The sequence below is a fragment of the Thermobia domestica genome, chromosome 18 (genome assembly GCF_964235325.1).
Source record: "Thermobia domestica chromosome 18, izTheDome1.hap1.1, whole genome shotgun sequence".
Classification (NCBI taxonomy): Eukaryota; Metazoa; Arthropoda; class Insecta; order Zygentoma; family Lepismatidae; genus Thermobia; species Thermobia domestica.
In genome coordinates, this window is record NC_137471.1 from 174,149,147 (window position 1) to 174,164,959 (window position 15,813).

Genomic DNA, 15,813 nt, shown 5'->3' on the forward strand with positions numbered 1-15,813 from the left:
TATTGCAAAGAATATGGAACTAGGAAAGTTATAAATATCTCACAGCTATGTAATATAGCATATCGCAAATGAAACGACTTTTGGGATATAATTAGGACCCCAATCTCAATTTGAAAGTTATCATACGCGTATCGCTTTCATTATAATACATAATTTAAGGAGGTGGGTCCGAATTTTTGAAGAAAGTGGAGTATCTTTCAAGCCATTTAACTTAGAGCCATGAAATTCAGTATATTAACTCTATTAGAAACAAACAGAACATGCGCTAGCATTTTTAAAATTATTTTATTAGGGGGAGGTATTTCTATATATTGAAATTGGTACTGAGTTGATTTCTAAAAGTAATCGAAAATGATCGATATTATTTTAGAAACAAATTGAGAAACAAAACCTGCAGCGTTTTGCGTTCTATGCGTACTGCTTTCTATTATAATAACTGCTGAAGCTTGTATTTATTTTATGCAACATTCAGAGCATAAGGCAATCAAGCCATGAAGTTGCGAAAAGATGGACATACAATTTGTACTGTAAGCTTAATTATGTGGTAATTTTGAATTTGTATGTCATGCCTAATTATATAGGAAATTTTAGTATTTTTCCTTTACGTTGGTCTACTTTACTTTAATCTCAGACTTTCAAATTTCATCCTATATTTTACTGAAAGGTATCTGCAAGTCAACAAGGAAATAATTATGTATATAAATTTAATTTAATTTACATAAACCATCGCAATTTGGCCCATGGTTGATACTTTACCCTTTTATATCGTAAAAGTCAGATCTACTGGTATTGTAACAGGGCAGTGTTCGAGCGATTGAACGTAGAAATTCAAACTCCCATTTGTGATAATTTCACAGCCTTGTTTTATAACAAGTGTAAACTCTTTAGTAAGTGGGGAGGAGGGAGTGGATCATGGGTGAGAGTGTTTCATGGTGGGTGATGGGAGAGAGGTTCATGGAGGGAGGAGCAGAGTGCGTCACCGTGGGTGATGGGTCGTGGTGGGTAATAGTGGGTTGCGGGTCAAATGGGTCGTGGGTTAAGTTTTCTTGACCCATGCCATTTGTTGATTGCTATTTAAATTGGTGGGTAAAAAGCAATAAAATCCTTTTAAGTTTGAATATTCTTTATTTATTGTCAAGGAACGTTAAATTCAGATTTAAGTTTCTATGTTAAATTCATTTATTTTGCTTAAGATGGAAATTAAATTATATTTTAAAATTCGATTACATTCAGAAATGAGAAATCATGCAGACGGACGAATTAACAAATAAAATTACATTATGCTTATGGTTGTTCGTTTTCAATGAAGTAACGATACAGACGCGAGTCTGCACGTGTCAACACAATGTAAACAAACGTAAAGGCAAGATGAAATTGTAAAATTTTGTAAATTTTATGTTAACACCAACACATTCTAAAGTTGGGTAAAATTGTGGAAATCGCAAACGTAGTCTGTTTGGAGATTTGGTCACTGAGAGACAATGTAAAAACTGCGGTTTCAGCAAAGGGATGTAATAACATCGAAATTTGGTAAGGAAAGAAACCACAAGATCATCGTCTAGTAAATGACATAAAAAGTAATGTCAAAGAGAATATAGATCAGTTCCTGGAGACCCATAGAAGAGAAGATCAACTTCACGTTCTCAGTGGAAACCCTTCCACTGTGGTTCACCGCTGACATCTAACTCAGAGTCCATGAGTTCGATTCCATCAACGTCAAGGTATGTGGTATTACATCTCACATAGCTTTCAGATGAATGAATAACCAACAGTCTATCAACGTCAAGGTATGTGGTATTACATCTCACATAGCTCTCAGATGAATGAATAACCAACAGTCTATCTGATGTGATCAAACAATTGATTAACGATTCATAAACATACACAATACACGTAATTCAACATTAATTAATGGCAATAAATAACCAATTTAATAGTAGGTGTTTAGTTCATGATTTATAATACAACCTCTCGCATGATTGTTATATAATTCCTGTCTATTCCGGATAATAGACAGAAGCAACTAATATCGTGTCAAAGAGCATTCTACATCCCATTTAGGCACGACACGAGCGATAGTTGAGATGGTGGAGGCGCCTTAGGTTTGATTCCCGGAGGATTCAATTAGTAAAATATATGTTGCTGTGTTATATTGTTAAATTACCCACCATTGGCATGGTGGAAAGCGATCCTTGGTTTGATTCCCGGGACAGGTTAGTTGTAAGAAATAAATCATTTACTAATGATATGGTGAAAGCGACAATTGTTGCGATTCCACTCGAACGCAGTAGATGTTAAGTATAGTCTTTAGGCTAAAAATTAACCCGCACCGCCCGCTCTTACTGCAATATAGAATTAGGATTAATACTATTAGAAATGCTGTCATTAACGCAGCATTGTTGTCACCATTGTTATTTATCCAGCGAAATGCTTGGATGTTTTGATAATAGTTCACCGCTGTTGGATATGTAAATATAGGAGGATAAGTTCGTCCAAATGTAAATAATTTTAGGAGTAATAATTTTCGATATTAATTTAAGGGGATAGGCAGATATACATATATTTAAATAGTTATAGATTTAAGTACGTAGTATAGGTAAATAGGTTAATTATTTTAAAATTAGTATTAAGATATAACTATAGGTTAAGTTTAGTAAATGATGAAGGTAATTTCTTATTAAAATATATAGGGTAATTTCTAATTAGTATTAAAATATGGAAGTTAAAAAGAAAAAGAAATAAATATTTCGATATAAACATAAAAATTACTATGTCTTCATGGCATAGAGAATATAAAATACATTAAATTAATAATTAAGAATAATTAATACATTAAACTTCAAGGAAAGTAAAATTAATAATACCAAGAAATGTGACCATGAAGAAGAATGGAAATATAAGAAGTATGCTATCAGGAAAATAACATCAGAAAGAGGCGAGATAGAATGAAATTATTGAATAATTGATGAAATTAAGGTTTATCGATTAGTACGATATAAAATTAGATTAATTAATGACGTAATAGTGAAATTAGGCAAACATCTCAAAAGATCAAGATCTAAGTAGGTAGGAAGTCACATTCTCTAGATGTTGAAGTAGGATTTATCTACACCTCTCAAGAGAATTTTTATTTATAAAAAAAGCTCATAATTCTTCGCTGATAAGATCTAAGTAGGTAGGAAGTCACATTCTCTAGATGTTGAAGTAGGATTTATCTACACCTCTCAAGAGAATTTTTATTTATAAAAAAAGCTCATAATTCTTCGCTGATAAGATCTAAGTAGGTAGGAAGTCACATTCTCTAGATGTTGAAGTAGGATTTATCTACACCTCTCAAGAGATTTTTTATTTATAAGAAAAGCTCATAAGTCTTCGATGATAAGATCTAAGTAGGTAGGAAGTCACATTCTCTAGATGTTGAAGTAGGATTTATCTACACCTCTCAAGATAATTTTTATTTATAAAAAAAGCTCATAAGTCTTCGATGATAAGATCTAAGTAGGTAGGAAGTAACATTCTCTAGATGTTGAAGTAGGATTTATCTACACCTCTCAAGAGATTTTTTTTATAAAAAAGCTCATAAGTCTTCGATGATAGGATGAAGAAGAGACACAAAGAATGCCTCGTCTATCACTTCGTAAAGCAGTGGAAATATTTTTTTCTGTGAATCTAGCCTATTTAGCGTATAATCTAGCGAGAACAAAATTCTGATTATAATTAAATTTAGATAATAGGATTAGGTATAGTAGTAAAATAAGAGAGTTTTAGACATTAAGGAAAATAGATGTTAAATAAAAAGAGAAATAGAGAAAATATATTTTTCAATCTAGCGGCACGTTAGACTAGTAAAGACCTAGGAATAGCTTAAGGAGTGATAAAAGCTAATCATATACGCTTAATTAAGGAATGAGAGAAAGAGACGGAAAGAGGAGAGAAGGAAAGATCTGGAGAGAGAATGATAATAGGAGAAATAGATACAATGATGGATGAATAGATAGCACATTAACAGACGAATATTATAGTGTGAATTTTAACAAGGATCAGATTATTAAGAACATAACTAATTTAGAATTAATATATTATACCTGAATTATGACAATTATTATATTTTATAAATGTGAATATTAAGAAGAATAGAATAAGCTAGCTAGTATATGTTAGATATATAAATATAAGTAAGCGATATAGATATATATATAAATAAGTTATAGAAGAAGAATATTAAGTAAGCTTACAAATAAATTATTATAGGGGAAATAAATAAGACGTGGAATTACCAGTCTATAAAAGTACCCTAAAGAAATATAGAACAATCGGAGACGTGTTATAACATCAATTTTATACAACTGATCAAGGACGCCGTTTCAAAAGTTGGGCCATTTGGCAACATATTTATTTTATGATTATATTAAGATTTTATTAAGATTATTAATTATAGAATAGATTTTGACGCTAACTTGAATCGTTTTTGAGTTGACAGGCCATCGACCAAAAACATTTAAGTATATTAACCATGATTATGACATATATCCCTAAATGAGGACGTAAATACTAATTGCTCGACATAGCGATTAGAAGTGTACGATCTATACGGTATAGGATATCAACCTTGTTGATAAATTGAAAACCCGATTTTGTCAAAAAATACACATTTTGAAGTATTGAGAAGATCGTGATCTTGAATAATAATAATAATAATAATAATAAATATAGCAATAAAATGAATTAATACTTTGAAAAGAAATAATAATTATAGCACTAAATGAAGTAAATGTTTAATAGATAGGGAAATTTAGTTAACTGTAAGCAAAATGGATTTATGGGTGAATTGCGAGCAGGGCCGCAGTTGAAAAACAAAAGCCTAATCCAAGATCTGAGGAAATGCGGATCTTCTTCAGTGGAAACCCCTGAATCAGTAAATGTGTTTTGATTACAGTTAATAGTGATAATATATAAAAATAATTGAAATAATGATAATATTAAAATAAACAGATAGATGTCGGGACATATATAAAAATATTAACGTAAACATGTAGATATGTAATAAAATATGTAGGCTTATAAATAAGCATGCAAATAGTAACTAGTAAATAGAAACTAATAGTAATAAAAATAGTTATAAAAATAGTGTCAAGTACTCAACTAATAAAGTTTCAATGAAATGCACAGTACAAATAGTTGAAAAAATAAAAAAAACACTCAACACTGTCTCACACATTATTTAAAAAAACACACACATAATTGCATTAAAATTAAGATCACATTGGAGATTTTTGGTTTCATAGTAAGAGTGATTGGGTTGGTAATATCACATTTAACTTAAATACTAGTGTAGTGATTGGAAAACATCGGAAAGTCTGTTGGAAAACCGATATATCACGACTTAACGTGTGACGGAATTGTATTTAATATACATTGTGGAAAGATGTAAATTGAAGGACATACTCGTTTAGAGACGTGGAAAGGAAATGGACACGGAGTCAAGGTTAATCGAAAACGGGAGAAGAAGAAGAAGAAAGAAATAAGTGAATATGTAAAATCAGCATTGACACAGAAACACGTTGACACAGAGTTGCCAACTAGGTAGCTTGAAGTGATTCAAGATTATTAAAACAAGAGTGCAAGTTTAGTGTTCGTGCGATTAATTACATTAAAAAAATCAATATATTATAGAAGCGAAAAGTGTGATTAACATATTAAATGTTTGTGAATACAAAAATTTCTTGTGTGTTCGCTTTTAAAAATCTACTAAGAAAAGACATAGGATAAATAGATTTTTAAAGTATCAGATGGATGTGAGGTCATAAAAGACTTACGTAGTTGTGTGTTTTGACGCTAGATGGCAGATGAATGCAGATGAATGCTATCTAGAATAATTCTTTTAGTAATATTATAAAAAAGACTGACTAAACATTGAAAAAATAGCGAGAATTAATAACTAAAATTTTTCTTTTTCCAAATTGAACATTAAAATTTTTGGTTTCAATTTTGAAATTTTTATATACGAAAATTTATATGTGTAATTAGTGCTATGAAATAATAAGATCATACATGTGTAAATCTTTATACAGGGTGATATCTGAGAAAAGATCTTAGGTATAAGATCTAAACGTCATCGGAGATGCCTCAGTTTGAAGAGGGGGTGTGTCAAGGTTTTAAATTCAGATATAAATTTCTATGTTAAATTCATTTATTTGGCTTAAGATGGAAATTAAATTATATTTTAAAATTGGATTACATTCAGAAATGAGAAATCATGCAGACAGACGAATTGACAAATAAAATTACATTATGCTTATGGTTGTTCGTTTTCAATGAAGTAACGATACAGACAGGTGTCAACACAATGTAAACAAACATTAAGGCAAGATGAAATTGTAAAACTTTGTAAATTTTATGTTAACACCAACACATTCTGAAAGTTGGGTACAATTGTGGAAATCGCAAACGTAGACTGTTTGGAGATTTGGTCACTGAGAGACAATGTAGAAACTACGGTTTCAGCAAAGAGATGTAATAACATCGAAATTTGGTAAGGAAAGAAACCACAAGATCATCGTCTAGTAAATGACATAAAAAGGTAATGTCAAAGAGAATTTAGATCAATTCCTGGAGATCCATAGAAGAGAAGATCAACTTCACGTTCTCAGTGGAAACGCTTCCACTGTGGTTCACCGCTGGCATCTAACTCAGATTCCATGAGTTCGATTCCATCAACGTCAAGGTATGTGGTATTACAGCTCACATAGCTCTCAGATGAATGAATAACCAACAGTCTATCTGATGTGATCAAACAATTGACTAACGATTCATAAACATACACAATACACGTAATTCAACATTAATTAATGGCAATAAATGACCACTTTAATAGTAGGTGTTTAGTTCATGATTTATAATACAACCTCTCGCATGATTGTTATATAATTCCTGTCTATTCCGGATAATAGACAGAAACAACTAATATCGTGTCAAAGAGCATTCTACATCCCATTTAGGCACGGCACGAGCGATAGTTGAGATTATATAACATGATAAAGTAAATTTCTTCCTTGACATCTCAGAATATTATTTGGTTTTGATGCAGTAATTGTACATTGCATTTCGGACCTCGCAATCATTCTTATTGCAAGAAATTAGAATCGGTCTAGAGTGAGAGGTTAAAATACATTGTCACCAGATATTTTAAATATACGTTTTTCTGTAACTTTTGTGAAAATTATTCAATTTTTATCCAATATAGTATACAACATATGTTTTGAAGTTTTTTGTTTGTGATACGACGGCCAATAATGGCAGTTAGTTCATTGAAATTAGGGGTGAACTATCTCTTTCTCAGATTTGGAAAGATGTTCTACGATAACTTTTATAAAAAAAAGAAAGTAGAACAAAGAATGAAAAAGACAAAAAGAGAAATAAAAAATGGGAAAATTGGTGGAACTTGTGTGTGATTGACGGGATCGGCACACTCTGAGCGGTATGTTTATTACCTGTAATTTATTGAGCCGTATAGTAAGTTGGCCTTCTTATTCTAAGGCTTGTGTTTAATATTTGTTGCCCTGCCTTTTTCTCGTTTTCTTTTATTTATTACAAGTGCGGATGTATATGGCGAAACAAAATATTCATATATTTCTTATTCGTTTCGTTTACGAATAGTAATAATTTAATGAAAAACGGCGCTGTACAAAGAAATAGCCATAGGTATTCCAGTTACGAGCTTGATTTTTTGTATTTTTTGTTTAGTTACTGCTTTTAGTTGGCAAGTATTTATTTGTTGTAGACAAATGACTGTAAACTGATTGAAGCGGGGAAAATTTTTGTAGTACGTTCCATAATAATGTTGTTTAGCCTAAACGAGATGATTATTAAATGAAAATGCTTTTAAATAGGCTAATTGGTTTAATGGAACCTTAACCACAGTGATGATATCAGATAAATTCCGCATCACTGCTAACATTTTGCTAATCCTTCTTGAGCTCAAAAGAATTTTGCCTCGGTGGGTATTTAGAAAGTCCGTTGCGGAAATTCCTGGGTATTCCGTAATATCTTAAAAACACGAGAAAACGTTTGGACACGATGTTGTAAGCCAAAGACTCATACGACGAAGGATGGAAAGAGATATCCTCGCAACAGAAGTGAGCTGCTATAATTCCGCAAATTAATTCATTACACAAAGAAAATCGCGTGCCAATAGAAAATACTTTGGAACTTAATCAATATAATATATTTTAACGCGCAGAACTCCCTCATGGTTATATGATTGGTGTGCCTTCGGGGCGATAGAACTGTATGATTCCATGTGGGAATTCATATGGATTGGACCTCACATTAAGCTAAGGATCCACGTTTCATATAGTCTTGGCTTTAGACAGGATACTAAAATTCAAGACACCAACCAATAACATAAGGCGAGCTAATACAAATACTTTATCTACGTCTACTAACTTAGGACAACCAAAACAACCCTAGACTGTATAAAACTATCCTTGCCCATAAGCAATTAAAATACTAGTCTTTCTCTCTTTATTAAAGATGAAATTTCTTTTACAACAAACAATCATACTTTCTCTTATTGTCTATTAGCAAATATTGACGAATTGACAAGTATCATTAAATCGCATAATTTGAGGTTAAAATTTCGTTACCCTTGAAAATCTAACTAAGCTTAGAATATATTTCTTTGGCAAGTTTCTAGTCAACGAACTTTAAAACTTTGTTACTGAATTCTCTATGTCTCTGTCTGTCTGTTATTTGCAAATTTTCAACCCTGCATTCGATAGAGCATCAAAAACTATGTGAGAAAGTGGTTAAATTTTTCGCGTCACTCGTACCATTTCCGAGATATTGACCCAAAAATGGCCGATTTCCGGAGATTTAAGGAGCCATACGGGAACGGTTAGTCATATTGATGTTAATTAATACCTAAGAGAATGGTAAATATTTTGGTAGCAAATGATAACCGGTGGCCAGTGGTCTAATGGCTACTAGCCAGCTGGCCACCGTTCCTCAGATATTGGCCAAAAAGTTCGAATTTCGGGAGATTAAAGGAGCCATATCTCGGGAACTGTAAGTGATAAAGATATGATATTTTGCGAATTTTTGATATGCAGAGCCGGCTTTACCATATGTGCAGCACGTGCATTTGCATGGAATGGCAAGTTTGGAGGGTTAGACAAAATATGTCATAAGTATATTATTTAAATTAAATACCGGCATTTCTTGTCGGAAACAGACTTCATGATGATGTTAGTTACACTTACTAAGCTGGCCTCTATTTGAATACTACGTTCATAAATTCATGTTTAGGTTTCATTAGTTTAAGGTCACATGGACAATGCTATAGCAAATGGTTAAAAAAATCCCAGCACAAATTGCTTGATTGTTTTCAAATGCAAGAACTCAATTCTCGAACACCTCTTCCATTTAGTTAGTTATCACTGTTCTGATATGATAGCTACTCTTTTCTTTGTTACAAAGAAGTTTCTGATCACTGAAAGTGGAAACAAGTTTTTAAAAAATAACAGATGTAGAAGTAAAGCCAAGAAATAAAGATAAAAAAGCTAGTTGCATTTTATTTGCAAATTGATATATTGAGATTGAAGCTCGATATTAAATTCTATAAAAAGGGTTACATTTTTTAGGTGTGTTTGGTTTATCTTCACTAACATAATAGATTATTATTTAAAGGAAAAAGTAGACACAACGAGATAGTATTTGTAGTATTTAAGCCTTTCTGAGTGTGAGTGCATTTTTCTTCCTTCCCTTTGTTGTTCATACTGGAGTAGCATACTTGAAATCATGAGTTTTGAGATTTCTTCTTTCTGGAGAAAGGGGAATACCGCAAATGATGCCACTGCACTGGGCGGCAAATTCTTTAGGGCCAGCTCTGATATGTACATACAAGACATGAATATAGGATGACTCAATTTTATTCAAAGCAGGGTGTTTCGAAATCAATATTAGGGTTTTGAAACTTTGTAGTATCTATTACGATTAACTTACAATTATAACTATTACCAAATAAAAGACCAACTCAAACAGTTATGTACGCACGCATGCACATGCACTCTTTCCTCTGTCTGCCATTAGAAAGAGCTAGTAGTAGCAAAGATGGAGACTAAAGAGAAGAAAGCTTTTTGTGTTTTAATAAAGACTGAATGTATAGTTACAGTGCAACCGTCTGTGTGAAGAATATTAAGGAGACGCTTGCAACTACGTCCTTATCGTTTGCAGTTGCTACAGGTTTAAAGCCTACAGACTACGGTATACGTGCCAATTTCGCAAATGAAATGTTGCTGCATAACAATGAAGATTTTCTGTATCGCCTCGTCTTCAGTGATAAATTGACATTTCACCTAAGAGCTAATGTAAGAGATATTTTTTTCTAGTTTTTTCTTACTTTTCTGCTTAACATAATATATTTTTGGCAATTAAAAGCTTTTTCTTTAAATATCGCCATGATAATTGTAGGATATATTAGCGATGTAGCAATGTTTAATTTAATATAGTTTGAATCTGTCTGTTAACAGTGTTACCAGCTACAGAAAAATTGAATTCCAGATTTTAGGGGGAAATTTTGGGAAATTATCGGTTTTTTCTCTATTATTTCCCTCTTGTTGGCTACATCGGAACAAACGTACCAGTATCTGAAAGTCTCGTTTTTGCCCTACATGGGCACTATAGAAAGTTTCAATAGGATAATTAGGGGAATTACAGTTGAGGTTTATAGTAGATCTGGTTCTCTAAGTGGAAAGATAACTGTTTTTTTTTTTTTAGGTAGAATGAGATATTTTTTATTGACGTGCTTAGTTTATTAAATATCGTCACAATACTTGTAGGATTATTACAGGGATAACAAAGCTTATTTTAAGATAGTTTCTGTTTGTCTGCTAGCAGTGTGGCCAACTACAGAAAATTTTAATTCCAGATTTTAAGCGAAAATTTAGAAGAAATTCTCTTTTTTCCCTATTATTCCCCTAATGTTGGCTACTTTCGAACAAATGTACCAGTGTCTAAAGGTATCATCCTTAGCCTACACAGTGCATCATAAAAGTTTCACTAGAATAATTAGGGGAAGTACAGTTGATGTTTATAATAAACCATGTTCTGTAAATTGTAAGAAAATAGTGAATTTCTGAGGTAGAATGAGTTTTTTTTTTTAAAAATTTCATGCTTGCTTTGTTAGATATCGCGATGATACTCGTAGGATATATCCTTGGCGTATCCAGTACCGGCGGAAGGGCCGGGCGAGCCGGGCAACCGCCCGGGGCGCCAAATTTTAGGGGAGTTTGGGGGGCGCCAAAATCCTTGCTAAACTTATATTATTGTAAACTGTGAACTAAAAATTAACTTTTTCATAAATTGTGTAGCAACATTGGTTACTACCTCATGCCATAGGCCTCACTCTTTATAACAACCCCTGTTTCTTCTTGAATCTCCTATAAAGGAAATCCCTTCATCCCTTCACCTTATTTGTCTATAAAAAAATCTCCGCTGATAAAGCTAAAGGCTATTGTTGAGAGTTGGGAGTTTTGAGGAACAATAACACGCTCTGACACTTACAACCGCCGCGGTGCCGACAATTGCACTCCTTGCGACAAAGCTATGTCGGCCGCTCTAACAATACACACAAACAATATTGAGTTATCGGCAACCAAAAAGAAATTAGTCCTGTTTGTACTGTCAAATTCTCGTGAAAGAAAATTATAAATCAGAAGTCATGTACATGTAGTGCAGGCTTCATGGTGTGCGTGTTCTTCTTTTGTCTCCTGAATTTCGACTCTTAGTAGAAGAATCGTTGCGTTAATGTGTTCTTTATCAACATGTCGGAAAAAAGAAGCCTTCTGGAAATGTATACAGAAAAAGAAGAGAACAATTAGCGGCTGAAAATGAGAAACAGGCAGCAGCATTAAAGAAATTCTTTCGTACTCCTGAAACAGACAATAATGGAAATGAAAACGTAGAACCAGAGAATGAGGAAACCAGCAAGAAATCAACAAATATTCCAGAAGATAACAACACAGTACAGGTAAGTAGGCCTACATTACGTACCGTATTTTCGTTTTATTGCGTTTAATAAAGAAGAGGTGTTTACACACGTAGCGTCTTAGCAGGCTGGGGTGGGTAGGGTGGCGGCCTCTCAGATAGGCGGCGAACTTCAGGCTCAAAGAAAGTTCTTTCCCCATTGATATAAGTAGCAATAATTACATTCTATACCAACACTGATGCTTGATACATGTACCAAAGCGATAAGACTTTTACTCGTTAGATGTGTATTAACCAACTTTAGCTGTATTTCAAGCATTCATCTATTAATTAAGTAGAGGGCCTCCATAGTCTAGAGGTTAAAGCGTTGGACTCATGTCTACGTGCTCCTGGGTTCAATCGCCTGACTTTCCGCTTTTCAACGGCAGGAAAACTGGGGAGTCACATAAATAAAGATATGACGGTCACTTGGCCTGCAAAGCTCCTAATACGCCTGTTGGCGGGTAGACACGACCGGCTGACCCGCGTTCTGTTACCCAGGTGGATGAATTTTTACCACTCGCTATCAGATGGCGTTGGAGCAGGCCCAGGATCTATTGGTCTGCCGTGCCAGTGATTATTATTATTACTATTATTATTATTATTATTAGTATTGTGGTAGTAATAGTAGTATTATCGTCTACTAACTAGAATTCTGAAGAGTTAAAATGTATGATTGTTATCGTTAACAGATCCCCGTGGACTAACTACCACTATTTTGGAAGAATTAGAAAAACTGAAAATTCCTCTCTCAAACATGCGTGGCCAAGGGTATGATAATGGTGCCAATATGAAAGGAAAGCACTCAGGCGTTCAAAAATGAATATTAGATCTAAATAGTCGAGCATTTTTTGTCCCTTGTAGCTCCCATTCATTGAATTTGGTTGTAAATGATTCTGCAATGTGCTGTAGTGAGACTGTAATTTTTTTTTGCTTTATTGCAAGAAGTATACAATTATTTTTCTAGTTCCACATATCGTTGGTCTGTTCTGCAAAAACATATATCCAATTTCACTTTGAAACCTCTTAGTGATACCAGATGGGAGAGTTATATTGGTGCTGTCAAATCGTTTCGCTACCAGTTTGGAGAAATTTACGATGCTCTTTTCGAAGCATCAAAGGACTCAAAGATAGACGTTATGGGCAAAAATAAGGTTTGTTCCCTGGCTAGGAAGCTCCTGAATTTTAAGTTCGTTTGTGTTGTGGTGTTTTGGTATGAAGTTCTTTCTTGTGTTAATGTGGTTAGCCATGTTTTCCAACAAGAATCAGTGGACATTCAGCAAGCAGTTGATCTGCTTAAGAAAACCAAGTGTCGCCTTGAGAACATGCGAAGTGATGAAGGTTTCCAGAATATTTTGGTTGATGCCAAAGTAATTGCTGAAGAGCTCGACATTCAACCACAATTTGAGAATGAACCAAAACTCCGACCTAGAAAAGTCAAACGACAATTTTTGTATGAATCTGAAGACGAACCGATTAATGATCCATACAGTGCGTTTAAATGTAACTTCTATTTTTGCACATTAGACACAATTATCTGTTCCCTGAAAGATTTCAACAACTGAAGCAGCACAGCGAAATATTTGGGTTTTTGTATGACATCCATCCAATAAAGGACAAAGAGTATTTACTAAAGTGTTGCAAGGACTTACAACTATCTTTAACAGACAAAGATCACTGTGATATTGACGGACTTCAGTTATATCAAGAGCTCTTTCTTTTACGTTCATTTCTCGGTTCTGAAAGTAGGAGCAAACCGTTGCAAGTACTTACATATATTTGCAAGAACTCCCTTATTGGGTTATTTCCAAATGCAACTATTGCTCTAAGAATCTTACTAACTATTCCTGTAAGTGTAGCTTCAGCAGAAAGAAGTTTTCTCCAAGTTGCAACTTATAAAGAACTACCTACGATCAACGATGACGCAAGAGCGTCTTGTAGGCCTTTCTATGATGTCTATTGAATGTGATGTTCTGTGTGAGCTTGACACTGGTACTTTAATTAAAGACTTTGCAGAGAAAAAGGCACGACAAGTTAACTTTACTTAGCATTGTAAACAAGTCAAAGGACAATTTGCATTAAAACTGTATAAACATATAAAATTATATTACTGGTTGTATTATTTGTATTACGAAATCTTTGTACAATGCTGTTACAAAATATATTTGTATGTTCTTTTGTTCATATGTGTTCTCTTTCGCAGTTAACAAGGTTATTTATGTATATATGTGTAAATAAATGCTGTATCGCATCATCAATCTTAATTTTATATAAATCGTTGTTTCTTGAATCGTTCTGTAAATTTCTAATCAGTGACGTAGAATATTTTGCATGCTCATGTGTAAATAATTGTTTCGTATATCGTTAACCAAAACTTACTCTGTGTATGTAACTGACAAAAGTTAAGATCTTACTCAGTTTGATAATTGATTCTTATAGTTATAGTTATAGAGTTCAAGGAGTTATCCTTTAAAAGCAGCTATCTGTAAGGTAGCATAGCAAATTTAAACTCAGTAATACCAATGGGTTGTAGGGGGCGCCATATGGATTCTTTGCCCGGGTGATATTTTCCCCTTCCGCCGGCCCTGGGCGTATCAGGATTTATTTCCAGACAGTTTTCTTCTGTCTGACGGGAGTGTTATCAGCCAAAACAATTAATTCCCGATTTTAGGTGAAAAATTAAAAAAAATCCCTTTCCCCTCTATTATTTCCCTCTTTTTGCCTACATTGAAACAAACATACCATTACCTGAAAGCTTTCTCTTTGGCCTACAGAACACAACATAAAAAGTTTCAATAGGATAATTAGAGATGCTGTAGCCCCGGCATATCTGTTGATTTTTATTTCTGATTCGTAAAAAGTGTAAAAATTTCATGTGTATGATGACAGAGAATTTTTTCTTTCCCTCCTTGAATGGAAGCCAGCTACTTCAGGATTTCGCTGTACTTTGTCAATACACCAGATTAATTTTTTCGGTGACTTGAACCCATATGGCACCAGTAGTGCTAGATACAAAAGATTTTGAAATTCGGTTATGGAATTATTGTATAACTTTCACCCCTACACTTCCCTCAATAATTTCCTACCCGATTGCAACAGTACAATGTAATTACACAAAAAATAGCTAGATCCATTTTCTAGAAAACAAGGCCTTAACTATATCGATCAAATAAATGTTTTTTGAGCAATAAGTCACAAGCTGAAAATGTAGGGAAACGCCAAAAATGACCTGGGTCCGAAAGTAATAATCACACAAGTTTACTCGTATAGGTACAAAGAAACAAAGGATTTGTAAGTTACGAGGGCTTCAACTCAAATTCTGTTGATTATTTCAATAATCTGCAACATGAATCAGTAAATAATAGTTGCCAGAAAAAAAACATGAAAAAGAACGAAGTTTTTGATTAAAAAGACCTCACAGAAAAAAAACGTTGTTTTAAACACTACTTGAGGCCATGAAATCTGAAATGTTCTCAGAATATTGAAATTCAGTTCCATTTGTAAATGCTAGTAAGAATTTAAATGTTCAGCTTAAAACCTCCATTACTGAATAAAAGAATGCAAATTAAAAACACCTAAATGTTAAATCACGCAGTGAAAAATGATACTGAAAGAAACTACTTATTCCTGTCTACCTGTTATGCGACTGTACAATTCGCTAATTCAACATAATGAAGATTCGGAATATCAGGCAATCAATACTCATTGCATTTCTCAACGCATACCACCTTCTATGATTTCTCCATCTGAACTCAAACTAGACCTCAATAAACCTCAAAATAGATTATG